The 13495-nt window shown below is 28.6% G+C and overlaps 1 protein-coding gene across 7 annotated transcripts in view; it reads left to right on the top strand.

Annotated features, from left to right (window-relative positions):
- The window catches only part of rols (zinc-RING finger and ankyrin repeat domain-containing protein rolling pebbles), a 727654-nt gene that overhangs the window by 493526 nt on the left and 220633 nt on the right, over window positions 1-13495 (top strand). The window lies entirely within an intron of this gene.

Genomic DNA, 13495 nt, shown 5'->3' with positions numbered 1-13495 from the left:
TTTTGAACGTAATTTGCCGTTGTAACTGAAAATAAATGGCAGAAAAAAATTTCATTTTAACAGTGGGTGATTCGGTCAACAGTCACATCTTTTAAAAGCCAAGTAGTCAATCAATCTTTTTATAATCAAGCTTCCAAATGTTGAATATTTTATTCAGATCAAGTCAGTGATTATTATGCTCAAAAATAAGAAGTAAACAGACTGGCAAACATTTTAAAATCGATAACAGCCATCTCTGTATTGAAGTAACATTTTAAAAAAATGGAAATTTATTAATAAACGAGTATTTAATTATTTTATTTACAATTTTTAAATGTTATATTACTTAATTCATTTCCAAAAATGTATTATTTTTGTAATTAATTGCCAGTTTAAAATAGTTCCCATCAATAAAATGCTATAATTTACTTAAAAACATAAAGATTCAATTAGACATAATTTAAATGATCCACTTAACTAAATTCAACTGTGATGTCATTTGTAGTATGTTACCAAGGAAATGCTTGTTTGCGGGGGTCATTTCCTTTTAATTACTAATATGTAAAATAGCAAGGGAGAACTATCTAGCTTAATTGTTATGATGAAGTTATAGTTGTTATAATACAGTAGCAGTCTTAGGAGTAAAACTTACAAATCGTTATTTCTTTATTAAATATTCTCTTAGGACTGAAATATTTCAAATAATTTGTTTGTACTGTGTTGTCATATAACCGTAAGGTTTTATGCGAATTGACACAAATTATAAGTCACTCCTAAAAATGATATAATCTTCTTAAGAACAACAAACAACACATACCAGACTTGCTAGAAAAAATAATGAGCGAAGTAGTTTCCCGTTGCCTTCTTCAGTGAATTAATATATGGTAGCATTTATTTGGCAAAGACCCCAAAATGTAGGTAATATTCAGTTCTCGCAAGTGACACCTTCACTTTCTTCACCGAAGAGTTTAGTTGTATGGTGAAAATAATTACTGTTAAAGAAAGTAATTATTAAGTACACCCACCTTGGATCTCAGATGCTTTACATGCATTACATTCATAAGAAAAACTAGGATGTAGTTTAAAACAACAGATTAATGAAGTCATTTTGTAGAATCAAGTAATATATGTATATGCCGAAACGTAAAATACGATAAGGAAACGTGAACTTAAAACAATTTTCAAGTATTACTTATATACATAAGTAAAGCATGAACGATGAGGAAGAGAGAATGAAACTGAATTGAGGCTTTTGAGATGTGAACGAGGAGAAGGATGGAAAAATAAGATAGACGGATGATATTATGAACAGGATTAAAAAAGAAGAGTACATATGCGGAAGTACATAAAAGAAATGAAAACTGGTTAAGATAAGTTGTTAGAGTACGTGAAATCTTGACAAGGAGGTGAGGGATAAATGAAGAGAGGAAGAAGAAGGGTGAAGTTAATGTATGATGTGAAGATTGGAAACGAAGGATATAGAAATGGAAGGAGACAGAGGTGGTGGCTTAAGGGACCTGCCGTCAGGCAGAACACCAGATGATGAAGTACAGTAAATTACATTTATCCATAATATTACGTAGATAGTGACAGGATATTTGTAATATTCTAAGTTTTTATAATAAAATGTTTGCATCGGCTTGGAACCAAGGCTAGATGAATTTTGTGCTACAGGTTGGACTAAACCCTTTTAGAATGTAAATCCAATTTTCTAAATAAATGTTTATCCTAATATAGGAACTTACATTTTTTCACATTTTTTAACCCTTAAAGCCTAGAATATTAAAAAATAATTCAGACAATTATTTTACGTATAAACTATTTGTATCTGTTATGATATACACTGTTTTTAGAAATATTGGTCAGGAAGTCATATTAGAGTCGAGGCATTGAATTTTTAAAAATGTCTTTTCTTACTGCAATAATTATTGTGCCAAAAAAGAAAGCGTAAAATTATCGCTAAAAAACTAAACCCCTTATCTAAACCCTTATCGAAAACCCAGGATAGATTCTCCGTATCAACCGAATTTTTTTCTTTTCTGAAACTGTCCGTTTTCAAAGATTTCCCGTATTTGTTAACTCGTATAATTGAAATTCTAGCTTTACCTACAAATTAGAGTTCTGATTAATAAACTACAGAAATAAGAGTTTTTTTTTTCTTAATTCAGATTTATTCATATTTTAAATTCATTGTTAAGTGTTTAGTATGTTCATTATTATTACCATTTATATTAAACCTTTATTAAAACCCGTAATCTGCTGCTGAGTGAACTCGCTGTATATAGTGCATTATTTCCCACAAAAAGGGGTTCAGTAATTTGTTTCTTTAAATTATTTAACTATCGTAGTCTTTCTTAAGACTCTGACGCGTATATAAGATAAAAAGGAACTAACAAGAGTGGCCTTTGTGATGTGAGAGTGATGATGTTCACTATGTATATTGCGATGAACAGAGTAAACAGAAAATTATAAATTATTAATGCTGTTGTCCAAAAGTTTCGATTCTTCGCTTTCTCTATTATGTCCGGCATGAGATGCTTATTACTCTTAAGAATAGTAATGATTTTTATATCAGCAACTTGTATCCCATTTCGGATTTTTTACAACATATATGTTATGGCTATGTAAAAATCATAATTTCTGAAAATATAAAAGATCTCTAATGGATTTGGATTTCATATTAAAATTATTTAAATGTGAAGTAGTAAACTGTATTTTTCTTTCATTAAGAAAATGACATTAATAATAAAATGTGAAGTATGAAATTGAAATTAAAATCTAATTAATCTCAAATATAAATGGAATGTTTTTTAATGGAATAAATTAATTTTAAAAGACATTTTAAAAAGCATTACAAACTGCTAAATCATTCTTTCTTTTTTTATAAAATTGGTTTTAAAAATATTCAACGAATATAAATATAATATTTATTAATTTAAATTGGTCTATAGGTTATTAAATTAATTAGATAAAAGTTATTTAAATTTTAATTTAATTTTAATCAAACATTTTTTTAAAATATTTTCTTAAAGCCTTCATTATACTGATCATACTTTGCATTATGATAAATCCACAATGACGTAAATGCAAGCATTTGTCCGTGAAATTTAATTATACGATAACATTATTCAAGTTTCTTTTTGATAATATTTATTAAAAAAAAAAAAAAATTCTAAAATGATTGTATTATGAAATGATTAATGTAATATTTAAAATTAATTGTTTTATTATCTTTTAAAGATAGGAATATGAATGCATTCCTTTTCCTTTATTTTATATTATTTTTATTGCATAAAACAAGGCATTACAGTCATTTATTACTTCTTAAAATTTATGATAGAAATTTATTTATTAGGATTTCTTCTGTTCTGTTTATTCAATTATTAATTTGATTATCTTATACTGAAATTAATCTTATGACTTTAATGTAATTTAATTATAATTTTGTCATTTTAATTAATATCACGATGTCATTAAATTAGTAATAATTTAAGTCTGTAAATCTTTTTTTGGCTAATTATTATTGCTTTTTTTTTTTTTTTTTAGTTTCTATAGAAATTGATAAAGATAATATTGTATACAATTTTTCATTAGCCCATAATTTCTTTAAGATATAATAAGATAAAAGTTCTTCTCTAGTTTATAGAAAATTATATCGTAATTTTTTTAACTTAATTCATAAAAATTACAATAGCGTACAAAACCCTTGATGAAAACTTAATCTAACACAACAAAAAGAAAAAGAGAAAACACTTTTATAACGTATTTTTTCTTTCTTTTTATTTAAAATAAAAATGATTAAATAATTAAATTTTATCACCAAAACATCTCTGTACCGCAATTCGTCTCGCACGTAGTTAATGAAAATAATTCACTACCTATTCTAAAAATATTTATTTTCTCCTCCATCCCCAAAATTAATTTATCAGAACAAAATATTGTAAACTGTACTAAACTAGGATATGCCTAACATAATAAAAAATTTCTTTTACATCCCTTGAATTACACATTGAGAGCAGACTCATGAATTCCACTCTATAAATGGATTATCACGGCGATAAAACTATCAACTCTGAATACAGTTTTAATGATTGGAACTCATACAGATATTCATTTGCAATATATAATTTTCTCTCAAGGTTGCAGTTTAGTTTTCCATAATATAACAGCCCTTCCCTTTTTACCCAGCTCCATCTTGTTTATTCTTACTTCCAATAATTTTACTTGAATATTTTCTAACTGTAAGGGTTATATTTATTATTTCCTGCGATATTCTCAGTTAAATGACATCCATAATTTTACCCTTAACCATCCAACTTGATTTTTCGAATTTAGGCAGTTTTATGTGGAATTTATTATCTGACAATTTTTTACACATTTAAAGAGCAGCTGAAACACATTCAACCTCATCACATTTTCTCCGGTTCCAAAATATACAACATAATTCAATTTATAATTTGATCTTGACAGGAAGCAATAGCCAGTAATATTAAGATACAGATATTATATTTATCATCAAATGATTTCGTATCCATACTATATAATAGTATAATTGATCGTATAAATTCGTTCCGATATTATTCGTATCAATGTATATTCGTGGAGAGGAAAGAGGTCGTTAATTCCTAAGAAATTATTAATATTCAGCCATATTTCGACATCTCCCACAAAATTCGGTCTTTGTGTAGATGATATTTAATTTTTACTTACTTTTCCCGCATATCTGATATTATGGAACAGTATAACTAAGTCGGTTACGATGTTTCAGTGAAAATTTAATTGAATATTCGTTGACATCTAAAATTTTTGCGTGACTGGTAAAATTATGTAAACATTATGAAAATAATTTACTCGAGTAAAACTTGGATTGATTCTTCAGTAGTAAAATTATTTAAATCCATATATTTTACCTTTTTTTTTTTTAACACATTGAATTAGAATTTTAAATATAAAATTATATATGTATTAGGTTGTTAATAAAATATAAGAACTCTAATATAACAAATCAACAGTTAAATATAAAAAATGAATTGATTTGACTATTATTTTCTGCTCTTCATATCATTGTTCCTCTAACATTTGTAGTTGACGCGATTCGGAGTAGCTCCATTCTCAAAATTACTTTATGCACGCTCCATGCACATGAGTGTGCTTTTAAAAAAATTCAATTATATTACAGCATCTGATCAGTACAGCATCTAATAAATTTATTTATTTTTATCTCTGTAGAAAAGTTATAGTTTGAAGGTTATATTTGATTCTCTCTTCATACTCGCTCTCTCTCTCTCTCTCTATATATATATATATATATATATATATATATATATATATATCTCACGCGCATGCTCACATTCAAATATCTATATTAATTAAGTATTGAATTATTTTTCTGTCTAGATATATATATATATATATATAATTATTATCAATATATCAAAATTATTAGTTTTATTACGTAGCATACTTGTTATACTCATAATATTCTTCCGAATTTGTGTGATTTAGAAGTGAATTATTTTTTTATAAGAGAAGATTTTTAATTGGCGGTAAGCATTAGTTGGCAATAAAAAAAAAGTAGCAATATATAACGTTTTAATTTAAATAAGAGCATAATATTATATTTTTCTTAATATTTTCTAAAGAAAAACTATAAAACAGGTTTTCCTATTGATTTAGTACCAATTATAAAAATAATTTAATTTGTACTGAAATAATTGGAAACTGAGTAATTGTAATTACTTCATCTAGAGTAATGAACTGCAGCGATATTTTTCTTGATTGCTTAGAAATAATTATATGTTATTCATCTTAATTATGTAATATATTTCTGAACTTCTGATATTTATCGTTAGCTAAATATGTGGAAAAGCTTTCAAAAAATGTATTTATCGTCAGGCACATGTCACCTGAGTAGTTTCTACCGTAATATGTTGTTAAAATTATACGGTGAATATTTTTATGTAACAGTAAAGAAAGATTTTTTTCAAGTCAACGAGATGGTATTTGTTCGACATGCAATGAACCAGTCTCTTGTATTAAATTAAAACACTTGAGTTAAATAACAAGTGGAACTTAATAAATCTTATTTTATATATATATCATTAAAAAAGAATTTCTTGATATAATAAATTCACCTTATGTTCTTATTTATTTATTTATTTTGTTTTTAATATTAAGTAAAATAATTCCTTTATATTTAATTTAAGTACACATATATGTTCTTCTAAAACTCGTTAATATTTTAAGTAAATGGTTAATAATAATAGCAACAACAGTAATAAGCTAATTTTACATCTTTGCACTTGCGTTAGGCTAAACCAGTTTAGATTAGAACCGTTCATCATTTCTTTTCTGTTTTTATAATTAAATGTAATAGAGTAAAATATAATAATACTTTTAACTTTTAAGTGCGTTTGTTCGCGCAAGTGGGCTCATTGACATGTGTAAAATTAAATATTATTTGAACAGAGATCTTTCAGTCATTGATAGAATTTATTTTACACTTCGTGTTGAATATTAAATTAAAAATTACATTGAATTTAATTTATAAAATTAATTAACTAACTGATAACTTAATTTTGATATAAATAATAAATTTCATTTTTTCTTTGATGGTATTATACTAATCGTATTGTCTCTCTACGGATAACTTTGAAGCTTAGCTTCCTATCAAGATAGGATAGCTTCGTGTCAAGAGCGATAAAAATTCCAAGGTATATTTCGTTATTACTTTTATTCTAAGCAATTCCATTTTATTGTTGAATTTACGGAAATAAAACGTTTTTTTTTTTGCCTTTACACCTTTGAGAAATAATACTTTTTTTTTTAATATGCTGTAATAAAACTGTAATATCTAACATTTATTTCATCCTCTTGGCCTTCATCCTCGGCCTAATTTGGGCGTTTTGGGACAGTTTTATTAGTTATCCTTCTTTTTTTTTAATGATAGCTATTTCAGTCAGGAATAATTACTTTTAAATTAAAAAAAAAAAATTATTTAATATTTAATATTATATTAATCTTATAAACAGTATTCGTAATATATGTATAATTTAAAGTATTGAGTAGAACGGTCGATTATATCAGTCGCAAACATAAGTGAGATATATCAGCTGTTGCATAGAGGAAAAGTAGTATAAAAATCAGTTAGTAATATTCATAAAAAATAGATAACATTGTATACGACTGCTCATAAAACAATGAGACTACTAGTAATTTCTTTGGAAAATGACTGTTGAAAAATATTAATTTATCAGATACATATTACTTTTCATCTGATTACTTTTCATTATTATAAACATTTCCTTATAATGTTTCTTCATTATCATTGCTATTTATTCTTGAAGAATAGAAAAATCTTAATTTAGGCGAGGATAATGAAAAACCATCAGTTATATCTTTAAAAAGCTTTTTATGTTTCACATAGATGTAAGATTGAACTAGTAAAAAAACGGTTTGTTTTTTATTTTAAAACAGAATTTGGTAGTGAAATGAAATTGAAAAGTGTTTGAAAATAACTAACACCCCACCAGTGTTCAAAGTTATTATGAAGACACAGTTATTAAATTTCAGACTCATCAGAAAAAATGTAACTATTACTATAAATGAAATCAATTTTCATTTTTCAAAAAATATTTTTTAATATTTTAATATAGGTATGTACCCACTTTAACTTTAATTCACGAATGTAGCTTATTGTTCGTCAGTTTATGTATTCTGTTATAATTCGCATTAGATAAATGATTTAAATTGTTCATCCATACCCTTAAAGTAATTTTTTAAATACCTCCATAGCGGATCAATAGTAGTTTTATCCTTTCATCCGAAAGATCTCGGGTTCGTATCTCGGGACAAAGATTATCACCTTTTAAAGGCCAAAACATTTCCATTCCATATGAATGAGAATATGTTTTAATTATATGAGGATAATTAATCATGAAACAACAAATAAAAAAGTAGTAAATACCTGTTCATCTTTTTTTGTAATTCTTAGTTATACCAGTATATCAACATCACTATTTAGGTAGAGCTGATTACCTTGGTTTTACATTCATACATTTTATACATTTGAACTTTATTTTTAAATGTGCAGTTTTAGGAACATCACTTTGAAATGTAATATATAAAATTAAAATAAGAAATATTATATTAAATTCATTTTTCATTGTAAGAGTTTTCTCCTAGTTTAATTTATAATCATTTGTATGTAATAGAAAAGTATTGAATAATCTCATTTCTCAGCTCGGGTTATAAATTATTAATTAAAGAAGTTTTTATTAGATACAAGGATTCAATTTAAAATAATATATATTTTATGTTCTAGTTATTACAACATTTGAAAAAGTTTTACATTTATAATTTAAAGTTTACTAGATGACTATTCCATAACATAAAAAAATAATGATTTAGTAAGATAAATACTAAGTATTATTTCTATTAAATCGGTTTTTATTTTTTATCTTCTCGTTTCAATGAATTGGATATTTTCTTTTAAATTATTATATTTTTTTCAGTATTCATCTTTTTTATTTCATGACTATTTTTAATACTTTACAAGGGCAGAAATAATTTTTTATTACCTTTTACTTGTAAAATAGTCTGAAAATAAGTTAGAAAGAAATTTATAAGTTAAAAAGAAAAAAGAATGTAATAATTTAAAAATAGAATTACTTGTTTCACTGTTATATTTTTTCATTGTTTTTTTATTGTGCAATTTAAAAATTATTATTAAAGCAACGTGAAAATACAGCTTCAACAATTTCTGTTGCAAAAAACACAGTTAAGATTTATTATTGTTACAAATATTAAAAAATAATGATGTTTTATTGCTCATAAACGTAAATATTAGTAGAAGTAATACTTTTGTACTTTAATCTATATTTTCGTTTTTCCCCTTTCATTGTTCTTTGTTATTCTTCTCTTTCAGCACAATTTAAAAATTATATACTTTTATTGCAAAATGCTGGTTTTCTAGAAATGAAATTAACATAATCGTTTTGTAAATTTTCACTTTTAATTAATTACGTTCATTATTAATACTCGTATTCAATATATGTACGTATATTGAATATTATTAGGAATAATTGTACAATTTTAATAAATTGATAAATTTAATAAAAATGTGACGGAGAATAATTTATCATTATCAGTGATGAAACAAAATAGAAAGAAAATAGGTTCCGTGTGGAACCTCTTTCGCTGTCTTCGTCTACCAGGAGCGTCTGTCATAATAACTCTGTAGTTATCTTTTTTATTCAAATCAGTTAACGTTCCTTATGTTCTTCTTTCTCTCGCTTCTTTTTCCGGTTACATTTCATTCTGTTACTTTTTATTTTAAACAGTTTCCTCTTTTAAGTAAGTATCTCTACTAATGGCTTTTCTTTTCCTTGGAGAATGTAATATATTTCTTCTTTCTTTGAATTCCATTATACACCGTATTAGTTACTTTTTCTTATTCTATTACCTTACTCACCTTCACATTCAAATTTCTTTCAAAAAAATTATGTTTTTTCTTTTTCGGAGTCTACATTTCAGAGTCATAAATATTCCATTTACGTGTTTGTTTATTATCAGATTCCTGTTTTATGAAATCCCATATTTCCTTACTGTATTTCTATATTAATTTATTTATTTTAGAATCTTAAGAGTTTCTACATTTTCATATTTTTGTTTTTTCATTGTTTATCTTTATTCTAAACTCATCTCTTTTTTAAAATTCTATTCATCATTATTTTCTATATAAGTGAAACTACTAATAGTTGGTTTACATATTTAATCGATTCAATTATATTCTCTCTTTCTAGCAGTGACCAATGATTATAGACTAATTTTAAAAGGATTATGTAACTGTGTAATTTAACTCAAGGCAGATTTTAGGAGATGGCTAGAGAAACGTGTTTCTTTAAATGTCTTATTTTATATATTATTAATCAAACATTAGACTTTAGATTTATATAATGTTGGAAGGTTTGATAATAACATTTTCAATCTTTATTATGCGAAAAATGTTTTTTATTTTTATTAACCGCTTATATCCTCTAATTTTCTGTGTCATACTCTTAATGCTTTATTCCAAAGGATGTGTTTGGTCGTTCTTATGATAGATGATTGATAATATACCTATAATACTTAAAATGCTGCTTGAATTATGCAGCCTGAAAACTATTTACTCTGGACACAAAAAAGTAAGTTACATTCAATGTATCATAAACAGAATTTACACATTTTGCTTTTGTTTCTTTTAAGTGATTTGAAAAGGATGATTCTGTTGCCTACATTGCTTAGTGTTCTGCCATTAGAGCAGGTTCGGTTCTGTCACGGCTTCTGCTCTCCACCTCTTTTTTTCCCTTGGTTTTATATACATCCCTCCCCGAGCCGGACCCGCAATTAAGCATAGCTCCGGGATGTGTCGTCGCCTACTCAACCTAACCAAGACCTACCCGGGTCTTGGTGTAAGAGTTGCCTGCCTGTAATCGGGTCTCTCGTGGGGGCTCCAGCCGGGTCTCGGTCTTGACAGCTTGAGAGCGACGGAGTCCTCGTGTCTCATCATCGTCATCCATCCCGGCAAGCCCGGATGAACAACGACTCCACAGGAGGCTGTCCATCACTCCTCGCTACTTCGTCGTCACTGCCATTGTGCTGTAGTATCGTTATTAAATGTTTTGTCACAGCTCTGAATTTGTCGATTCCAGATAGCATGTCCAGTTATCTCTTTCAACCATACACCGTCGGCACCTAAACACAACATGTTCAGGGGAGTCATAGACTCCGCAATATAGGCACTCGGAATTGAGAGTCCTCCTCCTCCTGAAAAGATATGACTGGAAGACTCCGTGTCCCATTAAGAACTGGGTTAGACAGAGATTGAGTTGGCCAAATTTCCGATCAATCCTTGGTGCAACCTGTTTAAGCGGTGGGTCCAACGCTCTGTTGATGATTGATCCCAACTCCTCTGCCACTCTCGTTTCATGCCCGCCCGAGCAGTTACTTTGTCTCCTCCCATAATGATGTTACACCGCATCACCATCAACTGTCGGAGAGGGGCAACTCCAGCAATTACTAGGGCAGCCTCTGTTGAGACTGTTGGCAGACGAGATCCTGAGGGCTATTCTTCTTTGAACCCCTTCCAGGATGCGCCTGTTCGAGTCCTTCTTCAGCGCAGTTTCCCAGACCGTGATTCCATAGAGGAGTATTGAGTTTATGACATGAGCATATATCCTCCTGCGAGATGACCTCGGACCAGAAAAGTTACTGAGCAGTCTGTGTAATGCCTTTAGCAATCGTTTGGATTTTTCTGCGGTTTCCTTGACGTGGACTGAGGATGTTCTTCGTTTGTCCAGCCACACTCCTAGATATTTGACGAAGTCTGAGCAACCTACAGGACAGCCGTCGAGTCTCATTGAAACGGGGATCAGCTCTCTACCGTGTTCTATTCTTTACTAATCTCTTTGTTTCCGCAAATCTATTTTCCTTTTCTATAATACCATCCATCACTTGATATCCCTTCCTCTTCCTTTCCTTCCTATCACCAAGCCTTCTATCGCACCCACTATAACCTTCTTTTCATACAATGTACTAGCCAATTCCTTTTCCTATACTTAATCACATTTTATCTGTTCTGTTTGCTTCTCCTTAATACTTCACACTTCATTTGTAATATGATCTTGCCATCTGACAATTTATCAGTCTGCGCTACACCCACATCTCAAAGATCTTAAGTTTAAAACTCCTTAAGTACAGAAATTTCTTCACCAGCTCTAAAACATTTCCTATCTTAATCTCAATCTTCTCCTCTTTTCCATCTAATACCAAACATTTTGCGTCTTTTTTTTATACCCATACCCTGACTTTCGCAAGCTTCATTTAAGTCGACAAGCATTTCATTTAATTTACTTGGTCTCTCCATCAGTACCGCCATATCATCAGCAAAAAGTATACTTTCTATTCTTCTTCCTCCGATCCTTATTTCTCTTTTCCCATTCAGACAGTATTTAATTATTTTTTCCAGATATATACTAAACGATGTTGGTGAGATGCAGTGAGGCAGGGATTGCCTCACTCCCCTTCCAATCCTTATTCTTCCTGTCATTTCGTCTCCTGCTCTCACTTTTATTTTCTGATTATACTACACCTCTTTTATTAGGCGCCTCTCTTTCCAGTCAACTCCCTTCTTTTTCAAAATTATCATTAAACGGCTTTTCTAGGTCGACAAATGCAACATACACTCTCCGCCTCTTTTCCATGTATCTCTCACCTATTACTCTTAGCAGCTCTATAGCGTCTCTTGTTTCAACACCTCTTCTAAACCCATAATGTTCGTATTCAATAATGCTATCCAATTTACTGTATATCCTCTTATTTAGAACCCTTAATATTACCTTAGCTGCGTGTGATATTAGCTAATCGTACTTCACACTTCATTATATTTCTTTTCTTTTCTATTGGTATAATTATTGTATCCCGGAAGTCCTGCAGCCACTTTCCTTCAGGTATTCCATCGCATAGATCTTAGTAATAACAACTCTCCTGTCTCTTCTAGTGCTTTGAATAGCTCAATTGGTATTTCAACACATCTCTCAGCTTTTCCTTTTTGCATCATTTTATAATGCTTCAACTGTGTGATTGATGAGTCTGTCTGTCCAATCTGAAGTGCAATCTGTCTGTTCAATATAATATGTGATGTAATAATTACAACTGGTTCACAAACTCTTGAATTATTGTGCCATGTGATCATGATATCATACAACATGAGTATTATTACATTTAACAAATTAATTAATTTACTGGTAAACATTATTATTTGAGTTATTCATCTAACTGCAAAGTCATTCGCATGATTTCATGCGCTTTCTTCCGTTCTATTTTCTTTGTGAATACAGCTAGTATAGCTATAATAAAGTGGTAAATATAATGATCAAGTCAAAAATGGGGTTTTTTGCAAATCTGTACGTGTTAGGGCCCAGCTAGTTAATCAAGACCAAAAAATCTATACCAAAAAACATACGTAGTGTGTCGCACTGCTGTTAGTTTTACATGTGAGAACTGGCCGAACCGTTTTTCTTCAAATTTGACTCAAATATTTCTTCTATATATGGGACATTGATCATAGAATTTTTTTTTCAAAATTCGTTCAGGGGGTGGAGAGGAAAACCAACTTATATTATCTTCAAAGGCGTTTTAGAGAAAATTTTATTAAAGCATATTTAATACTAACTAATACTGCATATATAAATTATCCAATCTTTTTTTTTAAATCAATCCCCCATTTCTTAAATATGAATTTTTTTTTTTGCTCTACTGTCCTTCGGTTTTCATATTTTAAAAATTAAAGACTATCAAAAAATGTCTTTAATTTTCCACAATTATAAACCCCGGACCTTAAACACAGAAAAGTTCTTTTGAAAAATTTTACATTCTTATTTTAGCCTTTATTGGAATATTGTTAAATTTAGATAAAACTTTACTTAAACAAATTTATTAAGCTTAATCTATATATGAATACTTTTCGAAATTTAAA

Source organism: Lycorma delicatula, chromosome 5 (assembly GCF_047948215.1).
Source record: "Lycorma delicatula isolate Av1 chromosome 5, ASM4794821v1, whole genome shotgun sequence".
Taxonomy (NCBI): domain Eukaryota; kingdom Metazoa; phylum Arthropoda; class Insecta; order Hemiptera; family Fulgoridae; genus Lycorma; species Lycorma delicatula.
The sequence above is the reverse complement of the archived record's forward strand: the minus strand, read 5'-3'. Positions and strand labels throughout refer to the sequence as shown.